Source organism: Takifugu rubripes, unplaced genomic scaffold (genome assembly GCF_901000725.2).
Source record: "Takifugu rubripes unplaced genomic scaffold, fTakRub1.2, whole genome shotgun sequence".
NCBI classification, from domain to species: Eukaryota; Metazoa; Chordata; class Actinopteri; order Tetraodontiformes; family Tetraodontidae; genus Takifugu; species Takifugu rubripes.
Genome location: NW_021821586.1, coordinates 1 through 17519, shown reverse-complemented (window position 1 = coordinate 17519; position 17519 = coordinate 1). Strand labels below are relative to the sequence as shown.

General features: G+C 51.1%; 1 pseudogene; it reads right to left on the bottom strand.

Moving 5' to 3' along the window:
• LOC101061989 (sodium channel protein type 4 subunit alpha-like) overlaps nt 1–15394 on the bottom strand; it is a 49293-nt pseudogene extending 33899 nt beyond the window's left edge.
• Nucleotides 15395–17519: the final 2125 nt, after the last annotated feature.

Here is a 17519-nt window from a genome sequence, read left to right as displayed (position 1 = left end):
TACCTGCTGGTCCTTCTTCAGTCTCTCCATGGCCACCTGGAACTCCCGTTCTTTCTGACATTCCTCCACGATGGTCGCCTGGTTCTGCTCCTCGTATGCCATGGCAACTACGGCTAGGATGAGGTTGATCAGGTAGAACGAGCCCAGGAAGATGACCACCACGAAAAACACCATGTAGGTCTTCCCCGCAGAGCGCAGCGTCTGCAGGCAGAAGCAGACGCAGGTTCTGGTTTGGTTTCTGGTGTTTAAGCCAATATGCTTGTTTATAAGGTGCTCAAATGTGGGGTGCTGGAACTCCAGGCTCCTTGAATGGGCTCCAGGCACCACCAGGGACTTGCCTGAGCACATCATTCATACCTGGTGATAGAGATTTTCCCAGCAGTCTTGGGTCATGAGGCGGAACAAGGACAGGAAGGCCCAGCCAAAGGTGTCAAAGCTCGTGTAGCCATAGTTGGGGTTCCGACCCGTCTTCAGACATTCAAACCCATCTGGACACTTCCTGTGACGGTAGAGCAAACATCCCATCCCAGATATGAACAAACATGGAGCGGGAGGACACCTTCACAGACTGTGATTCAGAAGAAGTCACACATCAGACAGTGGGCGTCCAGTCAGAACAATCTTCCATTTTCCTGCCTCTGGTTCCTCATCAGCGTTCACCGCCGAAGCTTTGTTATCGGCATTAAACTGGAACCACCTACGCGTTTCACCACGGTGACGGCGTTTATGTAAGTGATATTCCACATTCATATACAATCACATTAATCGCTGCCCACACGGTCGGAGCCCATCCAGTCAAGCAGCCTGTCAGAGGCAGCGCACAGATTTAAGGTCATGGTCGCCCAGCTCGCACTGAACCCGCAGGAGACCAGTGGGGGCCACTGGGGGCCAGTGGAGACCAGTGTGGGCCAGTGGAGACCAGTGGGGGCCAGTGGAGGCCAGTGGAGGCCAGTGGGGGCCACTGGAGGCCAGTGGAGGCCAGTGGGGGCCACTGGAGACCACTGAGGCCAGTGGAGGCCAGTGGAGACCAGTGGGGGCCACTGGAGGCCAGTGGAGACCAGTGAAGGCCAGTGGAGGCCAGTGGGGGCCACTGGAGGCCACTGGAGGCCAGTGGACACCAGTGGGGGCCACTGGAGGCCAGTGGAGACCAGTGGAGGCCAGTGGGGGCCACTGGAGGCCAGTGGAGACCAGTGGAGGCCAGTGGGGGCCACTGGAGGCCACTGGAGGCCAGTGGAGACCAGTGGGGGCCACCGGGGGCCAGTGGAGACCAGTGGGGGCCAGTGGAGGCCAGTGGGGGCCAGTGGAGACCACTGAGGTCAGTGAGGGCCAGTGAGGGCCAGTGGAGGCCACTGGAGGCCAGTGAGGGCCACTGGAGGCCAGCGGGGGCCAGTGGGGGCCAGTATCTGTCAGTATAGGGACTGTAACCAGCTTCAGGTGCTTCTGTCCAGATGCACCTCAACACAAAGCTCAGCGAAGGACGACAGAGTGATGATGAAAACTTCTGGATGAGCCACCAGTCAGCTGACCTCTGTTGCTTATCTGGGGATTCAAACCAACGACCTTTACCCTGGGTCAACTCCACCCACAACGAGCCAAGGTTAGCATCAGCATGGAACATCCTGAAGAACACATCTGGTCATTTTAAACCAGCAGAGGTCTTAACCAGGTTAACCCACACATGTGACCCACCTGGTTGGGTGGTTAAACATGTTTGTGATGATAAACAGCTGAGTCGCACCTCTATGGCAGCCACGATCAATGCTAACGCGGTTGCTGATTTCAGCTTTACCGTATTATTGTTACGTAACAAGGTTACAAAATCACACATCTGCTGACAGAAACAGTAACAGGATCAATGCTGATTCGATGAGACTCGCGAGATGACGCGATTATTCTGGTAACAACGCACGATACCCGACATTAGCGTGAAAACAGGGAAACACACGCACAAGGCGAGCCGTCATGGGCCGCCAGTCAGGTTGATGCCATTTAGTCTGACACAGAGAGCAAGGCCAATCTCCCCAAACACACACACACACACACACACACACACGCACGCACACACACACACACACACATAAACACACACACACACACACACACACACACAGTGTCCTACACTTGCATAAATCCATTCCCTCATCTGGCATCCAGTGAGTCAACGTGGTGGCATCTGAGTGAATGTGAAGTGTGTGCGATGGTGTGTGTGTGTGTGTGTGTGTGCATCAGTTATCTCTAACACACACCTCTGTTGGTGTTAATGGAGAGGCACCACTTCAGACCCCCAGTCACACCACAGCAGCCCCTCAGATCAGCTCTTACACACTCGTCCGCATTGAAAGTTGTGACTCGACAAATGCCGTGGTTACCATGGTGACCGCTGGCATTGTTTGAGTTTAGGCATTAGTTAAATAAAAAAACTGCTTCAAGCGGGAGAAACTAAAGAACATTTTGAAGGTAAATAGACAGTTCCTACACCGAAGGACAACGAATGTCATCTTCTAAAGATTGTCTCTTACATCTGTGTATTCACTTCATATTCCCTACAGCCTCCCCACACACACACACACACACACACACACACACACACACACAGACACCTCTAATTATAACACTCAGGTAAACTAGAGTCTGGAAGGAAGAGACTACTTAGCATCGCTATAGCAACCATATCACAGAGAGGGTTGCCGGGGGAAACTATTTTGTGCTATCTCTGTTGGGGGGAGAGTGTGTGTGTGCATGTCTGTGTGTGTTTCTGACCTGTGGTGACAGAACCTCTCTGGGTTCGTTTTAATGTCCATCAGATCCTCTGATTTTGGGTTCATGCTCAGACGAACGCCGGCGTCCAGGCTGATCCGAGGTCTGCTGTGTGACCTCGTCTACTCGGCCGTTGGTTCCACCCAAAACCTCCTGTGAGGTCGTTTAATGGAGATCTGAACGATCAGCATTATTCCATCACTGTCCTCAGCAGCACACACACACACACTCACACATGTGCACCCTCACGTGCACGCACGTACACACCATCGACATCGTTCCATAATCTTTAAAAACACAACAGCTCCTGAAATAGCAGCTGCACCACTGAGACACAACGTCTTGCTGTTAGCATCTAACTGCAGGCTGGCTACGAACCGCGTGAGCGTGTGTGTGTGTGTGTGTGTTGTGGGGGGGGGGGTAACTGCTGGGTGATTTGGATGGTTTAGATGTTCAAATGTTCAAACACACAGAGTCCAGAGTTCATTATTTCTGATGTAAACGCTCATCATATCAGAGGTTCTGAAGAAGCTGAGGAGCAGCCGACTCCATCAGGGCTGCAGGGAAATTCCAGAGAAACCAGCTCTCGGGGGACTTGTTACTCTGTGTTTGCTGAAGGGGGCGCTGCCCTCAGGGGCATCGAGACGCTCGGCGAGCTGGGTCCAAATTAGCGTCGGCGGATCGAGTTACGCGGCAGAAATAGCGCCTGGCGGCCGAGACGTCCTCACTTAATCCAAACTCTATCTGTTAAAATGTAATTAGTCGCTTATTTATGTGTTCAAACGCAGCGGCGTCGAGTCAGACCCTAACAAACGGAGAGGTTTCGCTAACGCTAAGAGGCGAATGTTCAGCGCCTTCATCATCATAAGCACACACAGCCCAGCAAGCGTCAACACTGCTGCTCTTTTGGTGTCGATACAGCTGTTTGTCAGTAAATACAGCAGCACGTCCTGGCGTGGTCAGAGAAGAGGTAGAGAAGCATCATCCTCATCATCCTCTTCATCATCATCATCTTCAGCCAACAGGAGAGTGTTGGAGACTTTACTCAGCCAATGCTGATGCTTCTTACTGATTTGAGGAGCATTTGTTTGGGTCTTTATCGCCTGCAATGAACTGGAACTGAGACGGTGCCACAAAACCTGGCGAGCAAATATCCTCACTCAAAGAGGCGACTAATTGGGTAGAAAAGGAGGGAAAGAGGCAATATGTTGCCCAGTGTGACGTTGGGATGAAAAATGACACGTCCGCGTCTCATTCGGTTTCCCGCGAGCTTCATTTTCACTCGGCCTCCAACGGGCCGATGGAAGCTGCAGCGACTGCGAGGCTCTCGCGGAGCTCGAACAGAGGAACGATCGCTCTCGCAGCTTCGTAGCTCTGTCATCACCTCTGGACGCCACCCAGAAACCCGCTCCGCTTTAAATGTTCTCACAACCTTAGTTACTGGTTCGGTAACAAAGAAACAAAAATAAGATCTCAATCTTCTGGAGCTGGAGACACTTGCTGTCTCTGTCCTCCTCTAATCCTTCCTCTGGTTTACCCACAATTCAGTCTGGCGGCCAAAAGAGCATCAAAGGTCGGAGGTCATGATCAAGATGGCCGACACTCACTTGTCTGAGAAGGTCACAGCGTCGATCACGTTTTAATGTAGCTTTGAGTGATTGTGCCGCTGGAGTTCAGCTGCTCCACAACTTCCGACTGTATTTTAATTTGACCGTAGTTTCACTTTGATCACATGGGTACAAACTGCAACGTGATTGGCTGATGGATGGTGCAAGCAGCCAATCAGAGTATCCGACTTTATAGTCTCCTAATTTAAAATCATAGATGCCAAAATGTCAACATCAGCAATAACAAAGCACACACACACACACACACACACACACACACACACACACACACACACACAAGCACAGAAAGTATCCACCCCCACCATAACAAATGTTTTCAATATCCTGCAATATTGATCGGTTTAGCTCTTAACATAATGTTTTAACTGTTTGGAATTGTGTGTGTGTGTGTGTGTGGGGGGGGGGGGGGGGGACGACAACAGACAGGAGTGCATCAGAGCAAAATGAGCCTGTGTCTGAGGAAGCAGAATGAGCAGATCATTATCACACACACACACACACACACACACACTGTCTCACACACACACACACACACACACACACACACACACACATGTACTTGGACACAGGCCTATGGTGCATGCACCTGAATGCAACGTTAATGCAGTGATGGGTGTTCCAGGAACTTCAGGCCTCCCGGGGTTTCTGCTTAATAAGCCGCTGGTTGTCGCACGCCGACACCTTTAGGGCACATTTGGGGGTTTCCAGGACACGTGGAAGGTTTCAGGCTGGTGGACACAGCCTGAAGTCTGAGCGCTGCGCCGTCACGAGCACTTAACGACATTCTAGATAATGTTAATAAAGAGTTAATTCAGGAAAGGAGCCGCAGCCTGGATACGTCCCTGCAGATGGCGCCGTTCTGAGGCCGCCGTGGAGGAGCGTTTTCACCCCTTTGAAGGGACGCCTGTGAAAGCGGCTCAATTCCTGCTTCACTGTTTACAGACGGGAATGTTTCTAAAGCAGAGGAAAGACTTTGAGGATTTTGGACGCATTTTCAAACCTTCTTTGGTGCTTTTTTGTATTCTGCGAGAATATTTTGGCACTGGAGCATCGGCGTGAGCAAACGCGCTCATTAATGGTTTTAAACCACAGGTACAAACTGGGACCGAGACCAGGAGATGAATTTCCGGTTGTTGGCAGAGGAACTGGACATTTAGAAACGGGCCCAGAAGCCCTTGTGGTGACCTCAGAGGTCACCTGATGCATGCAAACATGCTTCGGCAGCAGTGGCGCTCGTCAGCACCGATAATGATGCACCCTGACGGAGACGGCGCCGGCCGTCCCCGCTGCTGCGTGCACGCATGAGCCGGGGCAGAGGTGAGGATGTCACGTGACAAACACACAGCACAATCCGCGTGTTAATCATTCCAAATATTTAGAAAGAGGGTTTGGATTTCAGACTAATTAAAGAGTCTGGCTCCAGTCACTCCAGGGCGTCTGAAACCGGTTCAGCCTGCTGGTTTCTGCCCAGGAACACTTTTATTCCCCATCTGAAAAGAAACGAATCGTAAACATCCTTTCATGGAGAAAAACAAGATTTATTCTGCCTTCCCCAAAAACCTCAAGGATCCGCTGCTTTAGCGTCCACGAACCTCGGCCGTTGCCTCTGTCCTCGTTTCCTCCGTCCTCGTTTCCTCCGCCCTGTTTCACCTCCTCTCTGTTCTCTCCATCTCCCGACTCTCCCCGTAGCATGTTTCTTTCATCGCGCTACACGTCAGTTAGCTTCCTGTTAGCCTGTCAGCTACACGTTTGCATCTTCAGACTGGTTTCACATGACACGGCCAGTTAGCTCCAGGCTAGCTGTTTCCCCAGCACTGGTTTGAGTCAGTCGCACGCACAGACACAGACACAGACGCAGTTTTTTTCATAGTTGTGTCAGTTAGCGTCACGCTCTCAGCGTGGACAGTCAGCACGGATACTCTTCCTCTCTGACAGCTCACACAGCACCGCGGATCCTCGAACCGGCAGCAAGACTCGGCTGGAAAAGCAGAGCCAGAAGCTCAGCAACAAACATGATGTGGATGAGAAGTTACCAGCCGATTCACTTGGAACATTCATGGAAAGACGACGATCTTAACGCACACACACACACATTTATCCCCGACATTTCTGAACCAAAGACTGAATGCTCTCACACTGGCACCATGTTAGATGAGTGACAGAGAGACAAAAACATGGTGACCGTTTCTCTCGTCCCTGACAAACAAGAGCTCTTCACACCTTTTTCTTTGCTCAGAGCCAAAACACAACAAAGACGTTGTTCAGATTTGGATAAACGGGACGTTGAAACGCTCGTTCTCATCTCTCACACCTTTCTCACTATTAAAACCTGACCACAGATGTGCAATCAATCAATCAATCAATCAACCAACCAAGCAGCCAGTTTACCCATAATGCAACATTGTAGGTCAGCATTTGGTCGGTGGTTCCGGTTTTGTTAAAACTGAAGGCGGCTCATTGAGCCGGTTCGGTTTGCTTCCCATCATAGTCGTACTCTCATTAATCAGCGCCCCCTAGTGGCGGCACTGATTTTACCTGTGACGTGTGACCGAAACACGACGTTTCGTTTTTTTCCGCGTTTGGATGTTGTCAGGAAGGAAAAGTGGAGCACTCACCCTGCATCACTGCCGTTTCCACAGATCAACGCGTCTTTGGCTCCTTCCGCCTTGTAGAAGTTCTCTGGAAAAACCCAGTTTGTAAAATCATTTTGGGGATTCACACAGGTTCAATTCTAAACACATTTAATCACTTTCATCAACGCCTCGTTTAAAATAAGCACAGATATTGAAATAAATTAACTTTGGGCAACAAAAAACACTGGTCCTTTTGGAGTTAGAGGAACATCTGCAGTCGGATCGGATCTTCTTTGAGTTCAGTTAGAAGTTCCAGAAACACGGACGTGAAACCGGGCCGACGCTCGTGAACCCTGTTGGGACTCCAACAATTAAACGGTTGAGACGGCGTCTGCACGGGAGGCTAAAAGCCAAACCAGCTCTGCTGAGCAACACTTCCATCCCACCACAAACCATCTCCAAGTACATTAAACACTTAACTGCGCTACTTCAGCTCTATCTCCGACCCGAACACGCTGGAACCACACACACGCGACCTGGAAGGCTTTTAATGCACCTCGCTTTCTGTACGGGCGCTTCACTGACAGACAGCGACCTGAACTCTGCTCACGCTCACCTGGTCTGAGACCTGCTGGTCTGAGACCTGCTGGTCTGAGACCTGCTGGTCTGAGACCTGCTGGTGTGAGACCTTCTGATCTGAGACCTTCTGATCTGAGACCTGCTGATCTGAGACCTGCCGGTCTGAGACCTGCGGCTAACTGACGGTGACAATTAGGTCTCAACCCGAGTTCCTTCACTTCCTGCCAGTGGAAAACCTGGAACAAAATCCCATAATTTCACGCCTGCCATACATTCACAAGCCCCGCCTCCTCTGTGAAGCCCCGCCCACCGCTGTTCCTGAATTAGGCCTGAGAGCTTTACTTCTCGTTTGGCCTTACGGGAACAAACTCTGGGCTGATGTTTTATTCAGTAGCTAAATACGAAAGTGTGCATTTGTGTGTTTTAACATTATGTAGAAATCCAATAGATCATAAACGAGAGAGCTCAAAGAGCTGCAGATGGATTTCACTTCAGTGAGACAAACAGTTTTTAAGTTCATCGGAGGAAAACAAAGAGCTCAAACAGAGCCAGAACCTCGACCCGTGCACTTGTTTAACAGGAAGTGGCTGTGTGAGCGAAGGCTGTCGCTGCTGGACGCTCGTTGGTGATTTCAGAGCTTCCACCGGCACCGATGATGTCACGAGCTGAGCAGACAGATCAGATGGGTGTGATGGGAAAAGTTTGGTGACGGGAGCATCGATTCCCGAGTCAGGGAGGCTTTCTCCGATGGGGGGGCTCTCACATTTCAGCTTAGCTTTTTACAGGTCGATACCGGGGCCTGCAGGGGACATTTCTGTGGTGTGATGGACAGCAGAGCCAACTGGAAATGACTGAACAGAGAGCAGATTACAGAAGCAGCATGTCCCCACAGCGACGTTAGCCTGACTCAAAGTGGCTTTGATTTCCAAATCTAAGCAGCAGGAGACGTTTGGGTGGCGTCTTGTCCTGACAGGAGACACTGAAAGACAATGTCCAATCACCAGATCTTCACCTGATGGTGATGGGTCGTTTTAGATCATCAACCATTAATCTGTCATATTCGCATCAACACCCGTAACAAGTGACTCCGCCCACAACCCCCCGCGAGGCTGATCCTCACCTTCTTCGTTGATGAAGTCCTTCATGGAAGTCCAGGTCTTGTTGTTGCAGAAGAAGGAGGCGTTGGCGGGCAGGCTGTCGTTGACGCAATGCGCTGTGCTGCGGACGCATTTCTGCCGCAGGTTTCCCATGAAGAGCTGCAGGCCGATGAGAGCGAAGACGCTCAGGCAGAAGACGGTGAGGATCATCACATCAGCGAGTTTCTTCACCGACTGGATCAGAGCTCCGACAATGGTCTTCAGGCCTGTCGCCCACAGAGGACAAAAGATGAGCGGATGAACCACAGGAGGAGGTCACGTTGCCGTGAAGGTCACGTTTGGACCGAACGAGCGTCGTGAGTCCAGCGTAAAGATGAGCGCCGCTTCAACTTCATGAGCCTCCACAGAAATGGGTTGAAGACAGGAAATTAGGTCCAAATTTGTTGTTTTGGCTTTCAAAAATGGCTAAAATGTGCTTGGGAATATTGAAGAGACGCCATCTTTATCAGATTTAACACAAACGACTCCACTTTTAATGGAAATGTCACCAATTTCAAATCCAAAATAAAGAAAAGGCTCATTCGGTTAAAGCTGCAGTCAGACACGAGTGATAATCGAGTCCTGGAACCAAAGACCCAATCAGGTCTTTGATGATAAATGAGTCCAGGTCCTGTTGGCTCGGCTGGTGACCAGGGGCAGGAAAGGTGGTGGAGTCGCAGGTGTCTCTGCAGCTTTAAAATCCCCTCAATTCCCCCTCCACCAGCGGGTTCGAAACATTAAACACGAGTTCTCATTGTCGCGACATGAAGCAGAACAACCACAAAACTCATGAACAGACATGAAAAGATGGTGAAAACAGAAGGGGCCAAACACGAAGAACACAAAGGCTGCAGACGTGCCAACTGTCCTCCAGCGGCGCCTTTACTTATTACATCGGCTCATTAGTGCGGAGGCTGGTGACGAAGGCGGGCGCTGCCACGAGTGTGTAATAACATGTGGCAGATATGTTATAACAGGCTCGCTGCCGGCGCAACGTGCAGGCTCACATGCAGAGAGGAAACATACAGAGGCGAGCACGAGATTCATGTGGGGTTTGAATGAATTTGGACGTTTGAGAGATCCATTTTCATCAGAAATAGTTGAACCCCGATGTAGCTGAAACCATCAACCCAAAGCTCCGCTGTTCCTTGGGTTCCCTGTGGGCATTAAAGGCAGCTAATGTCTGAGGTGGGACCTCCTATCTGTGCAAGACCTCTGATGTTCCCACAACCTTGACCGTTCGGCTCCAGAACACTGCAACCATAAACAGTGACGTCAGGAGGAGGACCCGTTTCTCCAGCTTCCTCACCTGGGATGACCGAGATGGTTTTGAGCGCTCGCAGCACCCTGAAGGTCCTTAACGCTGACACATTACCCAGGTCCACAAACTCAGTCACATATCTGCAACAGGCCGGAGACAGACGCACAAAAACACACACAGAAGGTTTGACCACACTGAGGAGCAACCAGCGACACACGGAGATGAAGCCGGGTGGAGACCTGGACCTCTGAGGAGAGCAAGTCAGACCTGGATTTGAACTGGAGAGAGAAGCCAGAACCAGAACGGCTTTTCCAGCCAACTGGGGGGGGGGGGGGGGAGATGTATTTGCAAACATTTGGCTTTGACTTGTTTGCTAAGGTGAATTCTGATTGTTCGTCTTCTCCAGTTCAGAACTGAACGTTCAGATCCTGTCGGACTTTTCCTCCTTTCCTGTCACAGATCAGGCGATTACACTGGTGACCACGGACGGGTCAGAGGGCACATGGAAGACATGGACTAACGAGAGAGGACGACAAGGTTACGACATCTGTTCTGGACTCGCTGCCCCCTGGTGGCGGTGCTGCTTACCTGGGATGACTGAGATCGTTTTCAGGGCTCTCAGCACTCTAAAGGTTCTCAGCGCCTGCAGGTTCCCTACTTTGATAAACTCTGTTAACAGCCTGCAGGGGGCAGTGTGGTGATTTCAGCACACAACAAAGAAGAAAAACATCACAAACGCTGGTGAAACGGACGTTCGAAAGTAGAGGTTGAAGTATAAAACCATGACGTGACATCAGCAAGTTCAGACAACATCAAAACACCCAAAATCTGTGATTTTACTGAATGGTAATCTGGAATCTGTGCAGTTCTAAAGCTGTGGCTAATTCTGAGTTATTAATTCTTACGTTTGAATGAAAGGATGAAAGAATATCCTCGAAAAAGAACGTTTCTAAAGAATCCGCGTCCACAGGTCAGGCCGAATCAGATCAAGAAGGGCACTGGCGATGGCAGCCATTTTGGCCCCGTGCTAAGATCAAGTCTTCTGATTGGAGGCTGCTAACAGCCATCCATTACGGCTCATATTTCAGCGCCGGTGACTGGCAGGCTGATTGAATTACAGCGGGGGCGGGCAGCGATGGAGGCCAGAGCAGGCCGTTTACATTCAGGCGGAGTTGATGAGGAAGCGGTGACGCCACAGGCGCTTCACAGCCAGGACGACACACGTGTTCTTATCTTCCACACAGATGTTCACGTCTTCATCGTCGGTTAAGGACTGGAGTTAAAGAATGCGTCGCAGTAACGCTCGGCAGATGTTACGGTGGTCAGGAGGGCGGCGGCGGCGGCGGCTCCGCGGGAGGGACAGCAGGAAATAAACTGATGCTGACGAGACTGAAGCGGCAGCGGCTCTGACGGACGCCATTATCATGTCATTACACTGTAATACCTGGACACAAGGGGGCGGAGCCAGAGTCTGCATGTGTATGCAGGGGTGAGGTGGGGTGATGGACTCTGTTACCATGGGATTCCTGACTCAGTGGGAGGGGGAACAGCATCAATCACTGTGAGTGTGTGTGTGTTTGTGTGTGTGTGTGTGTGTGTGTGTGTGTTCACCAGCCATTACTCTGGTTTTAATAAAGGATGGGCACAGAGGGGTGACGTGTCAGGGGCGGAGCGTGTGTGTATGTGTGTGTGCGTGTTTGACTTATGTGTCCCTATGTATCTAAAGACATGACTGACCACAGGACGGCCCCCGGTTCAAGGACACCAACTGACTGCATGTGTGTGTGCCTGTGTGTGTGTGTGTGTGTGTGCCTCCTCACGCCATGCCGAGCTGGACTGAGAGGTCAGGTGTTTCAGGTAACCAGGAAACACCGGCCTGGAGGGGCAGAGTCCAGGTTTGTCTCCATTTGTGATGTTGGAGATTTTTGAAGTGTGTTTGTTTCCATGTGGAACATCTACGGGGGGATGGACGGTTTGTTGTCTCAAACCGTCCAATCAAATCCTTGTGTCCAGTTTGATGAGGACTTCCTGCCAGGACTCAATTCCTGGAGAACTGATGCAGGAACCGTAATATTCCCCAATGCTCCCTCACGCTGATGTGAGCAGACCAGGATGACGTCTGTCTTATGGGGGTTTTGTCCTTCTCAGCGGAGACGTTGGTCGCCTGGACGTTGGTCACCTTCACCAGGACACTTTAGTGGAGTGAGGTGACACCACTTCATTACAGCTCAGAGCTGAAGCCTCGGGTCAGTTATTGATCCGATCAGTTCACACCGATCATTTATCCCCCCACACACACACACACACACACACACACTCACACACACACTCAAACCTTCCACTACTACCGCTGCTATAACCGATGGTCACCTGATCACTAACCAGCCTGACCTGCAAGGATAAGTCAATATATTATATTATATTATATTATATTATATTGAGGCTAGAAGTGGGTTTAGGTTATGGTCAGGATTAGAAGTTAGTTGGGATGCTTATGGTAAGGAGCTGTTTTATATCAATGAAAGTCCACACAAAGATATAAGTACAAGGACGTGTGTGTGCGTATGTGTGTGTGCATGTGTGTGTGCGTGTGTGTGTGTGTGTCAGACTCACGCCATGACGATGACGCTGAAGTCCAGCCAGTTCCATGGGTCTCTCAGGAAGGTGAAAGGTCCCACACAGAACCCTCTGGCCAGGATCTTGATAAGCGACTCGAAGGTGTAGATGCCCGTGAAGGTGTACCTGAGAGAGGTGATGAAGAGCAGGTAACTCGGGCGGTCTTCCGCCTGGGCAGGGGTCTTCTCAGGTATACTTACTCCAGATACTTGGCCCAGTTGGCTGGCTCAGACATGGCCATGAAGCAGCAGTTGGTCAGGATGGTGCACATGATGAACAAGCTGAATAAGGTGCTGAGGTTCAGGAGAACACACGACTCAACCGACACTTTCTCAACTCCTCTGAACGTCAACAACCTTCACGTGTTGCTATGGCCACGGGAGTGGGAGGAGTCAGACTGAGAATCGCCTCGAAACCTTTAGCTCGCGTTAGCGTTTCACTGCTTGCCACCCTGAGCGCAGCTAATTACGATTCCACTAATGGCGGCGGGAGCGGGCGAGCCCCCTCCCACCACACCATCACGTAACGGCGAGATCTGATCCTTTGCCTGCGAGAAAACATCACCTCCAGCCGCAGCGCTCTGCTCGCCACAGGCCATCAGGTGGGAGGAGACCTGTCAATCACAGCTAAAAATGAAAGCTAATTATTGTAATTTGGCAGGAGAAACATGCTCCCCGCGTGAGCGCCGCCCAAACCAGCTCTGACTTGTTGACTGAAACGCTGTTGTGGCAGCAGGCAGCCGGATAATACAGTTAGCCCATGACAAACAACACAAGCGTCCCGCCGCCGTCACCTTCCAGTGAGGGACTAATTACGGCGTAATAACAGTGCTGCGGTTATGACCCTCCAGGACAGCGTTCTGGTAACGTCATTACACCTCCCACATTGAGAAATATGACATACGGCGGTTCCACAAAGTCAAAATACTTCAACTTTCAGTCTCGGTTCGGCCGGTTTTGGTGTGTTTGATCCATCAGTTATAAGACAGAGGAAGAAAAAAGAAAAGAAAAATACTTATTAAGTATAATCAAGGATCCCACAGGGGGTGAGGGCATCCAGGTGATCAGGTGATCTGTGGATTTACTGGAGCACAACAATGCATGATGGGAAACGGCTTCAGCTTCTGCTGACATTTCCTGTCTAATGCAGCAGATCCTGGCGTCCTGAAGCCACATGTGAGGTTCGCATGTGTTCATCTCACACCTCCACTGGTCACCGTGGCGCCACTGTGGCCCACCACACACTTGATGATGACACACGCGCTGATAATAACACGCACACACTCAACGAGCACACTTTGGTGCCTCCACACCTCTGACGGCGACCTCTTCCCCCACTTATCCCCTCCCAAGAGCAGCAGCGTGTCTCTCAGCGTTAGCGACCGCGTCCACCAATAAAAATAGACGTGTGTGAGGTGGAGCGAGGGCGGGGTGTCGCGGACCGCTCCGCTTTTGGGTGTGAAGTTGCGTCTGTCATGTCAGCATGGTGTTTAGTACTCGAGGTGGATGCCGGCATGGGCGCCACCAGACCTTTGATTCACCAATCTGGAATTTAATCGGATATCAGATGATGTCGGAAAATTCAAAGGCACTTCGTGACCCTTGACCTATTCCTTTCATCTTCTCTGTCTTAGGAGAAGTCACTTCATGGATCCCCCCTGTCCCCGTCACTTATTCCTTTCCAAAGGTCAGCAGGTAAGAGGCAGGAACGCACCTGGACAGGTGACCCGTCCATCACAGACCCCACACCCCCCTCCCTCCATTCCCTCCACGCAGAGGTCATGTGACCTGTCTCTATGTGATTTGGGCTGCGCTCAGAGCGGGAGGACAGTTTGGGATTGTCGGGGGAGCGCGTTAGAATGTCGACCATCCCTCAGAACTGTATAAAGAACAAAGGCTGTTGCTCAGCAGCAACACGTCAGAGAACACCTGAACCATCAAACACACATCGGTGGAGCTGCCGGCCGCAGGGACCACAGGGACTACATACAGCAGCGGAAGGATATGAGTGGACCAGGATTTTGATGGCAATTCTGCGGACAGGGTGGAAGTGGGCTGAAGAAGTAGAGGGCTGATGTGGCACTAAAACGGAAGATGGCCTTTCCTTTGTTCAGGACTATGAAGGTCTGAGGGAAAAGGAGAGAGGACGCGTTAAGAGGTGGACACGTTTCATACAGCAGGAACACTGGACCATGATGAGAGGGGTGGTCTCCTCCAGCCAGCCTGGGGGGGCCTACAGGCCCAACAACTACACATTCTGACTGACTTTATCACTGCAGGGTTCCATCCCATCAACCGCTCTAACAGGACCTGCCAAGGGACGTCATACAGAAGAGCTGGGAACCTTCCGAGGAACTCTCTCGGACAAAGACAACGCTCGGAGACGCACCCTCTTGTCTCTGAAGTAGTACGGGTCGATGTCTTCCAGGGGAACGCCCACCAGGTGAGACGGGATGTCGGCGAAGATCCGTGGCAGCTGTTTTCCTGCCTCCAGGTCAGGACGGGCCTGCGGGAGCTCCACATCACCCAGGTCCTGATGTGAGGGTGGACACACACACACACACACACACACACACGGAAAATGTCACCTGGAAGTCTGATTTTTTGGGTTGGAAGGAGAATGTAGCATTTTCTGTGTGTGTGTGTGTGTGTGTGTGTGTGTGTGTGTGTGTGTGTGTGTACCTCCTTGTACTGTTTCTTGAGTCGGGCCTCCTCCTGGATGATGCGCTGCTCGATGGCCGCCAGGGAGTCCGGCGTGAAGCGCTGAAAGCTCTCTGGTCCCATTGGAAACACACAGCCAGCCATCTTCTCATCCTGATCCTGCTGCTGACTGGTCCAGTACACCAGCTGCTCACACACAATTGGGAGAATCGTGATAACAATCAGCGATAAGTGGCGACAAGTGTAACACTAACACACACTGGTGACGCTGTCTTTGCTGAACACGGCATCTCACATTAATTATGGGAATCGGAGTGAAATGGTGTGTGTGTGTGTGTGTGTGTGTGTGTGTGTGATTGAGGAACCATCTGCCTTGGATCCTAATTGAATGATCAGACAGGCCTCCATTTTTAACCTTTCATACATTTATTCTTCACAGCTCCCAAATCTGATTTGTTGTGTGTGTGTGTGTCTGTGTGCGCGCGTGTGTTTGTCACATCAAAGGAAAATCTAACTCTGTTTTCTATTCTTATCAAAGCTGTCATCCACTCAGTCTCTCACACGTGTGAGCAGTACAGTCGGTCCTGACGAGCTGCTCGGTTCTGGTTTCATTCTGCTGTGGCTCTCCCTCACGTACGCACTTGTCCACGTCCACCCTGGGTCCCCTGGGACCCTGCTCACGTCCACCCTGGGTCCCCTGGGACCCTGCTCACGTCCACCCTGGGTCCCCTGGGACCCTGCTCACGTCCACCCTGGGTCCCCTGCAGTCGTTAGCGGCTCCATCCTTGTGAGGCCAAACCTGCCGGCCTGTTGAGGTGTGATTGCAGCCTCAGACCCGTGTGAACCTGTTTTCTGTGTAGATAAACGGGATTCGACCTCATTCTGATCATATTCTGTCCATATTCAACACCTGAGATGCTTAAAGCATCTATATCTTTAATTTAATCCGATTGATGAGCATCAATCCTCTGGAAAAGGCTCAAATCTTTGCTGAACGCTTCAACTTTAGGATTTAGTTGATGTCAGTTATCAGTTGAGCCCAGTCTTCAGGGGGTTTCAGCTGTTCTATGTTTCTCCTGTCTGAAGCATAGAAGAGAGGCCTGGTTTCACTATGGACCAATCACATCTGCTCAATGATCTGAAAATGATTATTTCGGGTCGAGAGAAGAAGTCCAGAGGTAAAGAAACAAGATACAAGATACAAGTGAAAGCAGCTGGAAACAGGCGACGCTCCGGAGGAACCGTTGGGCCCACTACAAACATCTCCCTTCACCTCAGTGTTGGGTGACTGAACGTCCGATCCGTCCGGTGGTTTCAGGTATCCAGAATCCAGAGAGGAGAGCCGAGGTTCTGCCGCCCGCCGCAGGAGATGATTCACTCAGACCAGGCACCAAGCCAAGCTCAGCTGGCAGACGACCACAGGGAGCGTTTGGCTCGAGGGTGGACGAGGAGGGAGGGAGGGTGACCCTGACGCGCCGCCGCCGCCCGCCGGCCGCCGCCATGCGTCATGACCAGCACCTCTGCAGCCATGTCAGGTCTACCTTCTCCGTGTGTTCCTGGGCGAACTGGACCATGTTACAAGCGTGGACGCTGCACTTTTCGAATGCCAGAGCGAACACAACCACCCAAAGCATGATGGGAACACAGAGTCCAGCGGGTCACATTAAAAGTCCAGTCAACACAGGTCAGATTGCTGTTTCTGAGTGGCCACTAATGTTCTGAAACGGACCCACCGGAGCGGGTCGAACCTTCCTGTCGCCTCACACCTAAAAATAGTTGAAAAAGGTCCAGAACGTTCTGTTAACAAATGTGGAGTTTCTTACTGCTTCTCGACTGTCCGTTTATAACAGGACGCAGATGAGGCACACACACACACACACACACACACACACACACACACCACACACACACCCACACACACACACACAACACACACACCCGTGGTATCAGTTCATGTTCTGGTCAGAGGTCGTGTGGAAGATAAAGTGTTTTATGGAACGTCGTCAAATCCTCATCAAACAGTGAAGGAAGAGCCTCAGACGTCCAAACCATCATCAACCTCCAGGAAAAACGACTCAGAGCAATCAAACAGAAGACAAACAACGAGTTCATGTAACCATGGGAAACAACTTCAGGTTACCTGTTAAATAAGTTTTCATTTTTAAAATTATGCTTCAAATTTTATTGGGGAGGGAGAGAGAGGAGGGAGAAAGGAGAGGAGAGGAGAGGAGAGGAGGAGAGAGGAGAGGAGAAGGGAGGGAGGAGAGGGGAGGGAGGAGAGGAGAGGAGAGGAGGAGAGGAGAGGATAG